Raw genomic sequence first — 3,187 nt, forward strand, 5'->3', positions numbered from 1 at the left:
GAAGGCACAGTATGGAATATCTCCAGCAGATATTTACACCTGTAATGAACAATGCAAATATTCAGAAAATTACAGGGATGGATGACTTGAACAATTGCTTTACATGCTCATTAAGCTGAGACTTGCCACAGAAAAAAATACTGGTAAAAAACTTACCAAGACACAGTCCAGTCAGTGTCATGCATAAGGAAAATATCTTAGGACACTGATGTGCTTTCACTAGCTAACTGTGTCCAGTCTTCCCCACACCACAGCCGGTATAGCAACTCTCATTTGATGGTTTACCATTACAGTACATGTGACCCAGATATGCACCCACAAAAAATTATTCATACTCCATGGCATAAGAAGCAGCTATCCAGCATGTTAACTATCTGTTAAGTTCTTATTCTGACTCCTTAATAAATATAAGCTACAATTTTCACAGTTGAGTGTCTAAAGGCACTGCATCCATAGTTAGGTGCCTAAATAAAAGTGATCAATTTTCAAAGATGCTGGACATCCATAGCTCCCATTGACTTCCATTGGGAGTGGTGAGTACTCAGCACCTCCAAAAAACAGGGCCACTTTTTTTTAGATACTTAAATATGGATGCAGGTAGGCACCAGGTTTGAGAATTTTTGCTTTACCTTGCAAAAATCTGCAGCCAAGGCATCCTCCGAATGACCATTATACAATACCACCACTGCAAACTCAGCAAAAAGGGTTGTATTTGTGAAAGACCTCTGTGATGGCTGCAGAGGCTTGCTGCTTTGGATTTTTATAGGGAGAAATCATAGTCTTAATCAGGTCTGAGGCAATATAATATTAAAAATATTTATAATTCTTCTTAAACAGCAATAAATAAATCAATCCTCCAAATTGCTGAAATGAGACAGTAGCTTTTCTATGCACCATTTTAGATTCTGAACGTTTTATGCAAATGTGTATTTTTTAAAAAGTACTCCAATCAGTTTCAATTTAGGATTTCACACAAATCTCTTTCTATGCCCTTTGCTCTAGAGAGCACCTCTAACTTCTTATGTTTACTCACAGTTAGCTGTATTTAATTGCCTGGCTGTGTCCTGTGCGTCTGAGCTGGATCTCTGTATGTACTTCTGTCCCCTTCTTTAATATGTGGTGGAGTAAAGTCTAAGTCATGAGACTGCATTTAAAGGGATAGTCAGGGATCGCAGTCTCTGTCGGCGATGTCTGTACCATTCTGTCCAAATTCCTGTAGGCTACAAACACTAGATAGAGCCAAGCAAAGAGGCATGTCACTGACCAGCGCAAATCCAAGGCAAGGAACAAAAAGGTACAAATGGAGACACAGTCCGCAACTTCCTTTCAAGAACTACTCCAGCCTCATTAGATTATGACCTGCTTCTGCTAAGCAAAGCATCTCCTATCTCTCGTTTTCCCCCCCCTTTTTTTGAATTCCATTGATTCCTCTGTCACAAAGGGAAGGAAACATGGTTCTTTGTGTACCAGGCACATAGTTACTTTTTCACTTTGAAACATTATTCAGAAATCTCATGCAGTTAAAGGTCTTCGTTGTCCATGATATTTTTTAACATCATTCTAAACTTTTAAGGTTTTCATCTCTTCATTCTCAGAAAGAAAAAACATAGAAGTGATGAAACTAGCTTTACATTAACCAAAAGTACAATACCCACAGTTAATCATTTAAAATACAATTTCAGGTTTTCACAGTTTTACAAGTGTGACAGGACCAGATCCTGCTCATATCATTCATGTGTAGAAATCAAAAATACCTAGGGCAAGCAGGATTTGGGTCTATAATTTGTGGAAAGAAAAAGAAAAATTACTTCTGACAATAAATTAATTCTAAGATGCACATCATTGTAACATAAAATTCTCTTATATTTGTGACCAAATTTCCAGGAATCTCCAGGAAAAAATGTGTAAAGATCAAACAATTATGAGAACAGCAGCTATAATACTGCAATAATTAGATGCATATTGTTACATTCAGCTGTACTTGTTTTCTTAAGGTAAGAACTGAAGGGTAAATTGAACTAGTGCCCAAACTGGAAATTAGACTAAGGGCTGGACTACACTGAAAAATTACATCAGCATTGATATGTTTCTCAGGGCTCTGAAAAATCCATACTCCTGAGACACACAGTTAAATCAACCTAAGCCCTTGTGTGGACAGTGCCAGACAGATGGAAGAATTCTTCTGTCTAGGTGGATTACCTACAGCAAAGAAGAAATGCAACTGCAGCGTTTTGAGTGTAGACATAGCCTGCATCTCTCCTCACCTGTCATTATGCTACTCCACACTTTTTGTTGTTTTTAAAATGAAGGTGAATTTAGTGCTGGGGGAAGGTGCTGGCTTGACAGTTTGAAGTGGACAGTAAAGAAGGGCAAGAGGATGAGTATTCATGGTCATTTAAGCTCCAGTTTTGCTAAGAAGTTAAGGACATGCCTAGTTCAAATACAAGTTGTCCCATTGATTTCAATGATACTATTCCTGTGCTTAAAGTTAGGCACGTGCTTAAGTGCTTTGCTGTATCAGGGCTTTAATTCTTGGCCTCTTTGCTGAGGATGCCAATAAGGGTTATATTGCAGGGTAGACTCACAGCTACAAGGAACTACACTGAGACCACCAACTGATTTTCTAAGAGGCCCTGATATATTGTTGCAGGGTAACAACTTCTCGCTACAGCTGATTACATCTGGATTTGGATTGGTGACTGAGGGTATGTCTACATGGGAATAAAAAACCTGGGGCTGGCCCGGGTCAGCTGAATTGGTCTTTCAGGGCTGAGGCTCTGGGGCTGAAAAATTGCGGTGTAGACATTTGGGCTTGGACTGGACACTGAGAGCATGGAGGGCCCCAGAGCTCAGACTTTGTGCCCAAATGTCTACCCACCAATTTTTAGCCCCTCAGCCCAAGTCAGCTGGCCTGGGCTAGTAGCAACTGTGCTTTTATCCCCATGTAGTTGTACCTTGAGAGGTTAAAGGCTCTACAGTGTATCCCAGTCCCGTGAAGCGTCCATGCCGTGCCGTAGCAGACTCTTTCCTAAAGGATCATGAAGGTTTACAAAACAGGATAGGAAATGCTAAAGATATTTTATTTCACTTCTGAAATAGTGACACTTTTTTTGTCCCCATTCCTTTCCTAGTCAATCTGTCAGTAAGCATTGACAAGCGCAATGTAATATTTACCATTATCTGCTCT

The sequence above is a fragment of the Emydura macquarii genome, unplaced genomic scaffold (assembly GCF_026122565.2).
Source record: "Emydura macquarii macquarii isolate MOO-44397 ecotype Brisbane River unplaced genomic scaffold, CSIRO-AGI_Emac_v2 contig_2473, whole genome shotgun sequence".
NCBI classification, from domain to species: domain Eukaryota; kingdom Metazoa; phylum Chordata; order Testudines; family Chelidae; genus Emydura; species Emydura macquarii.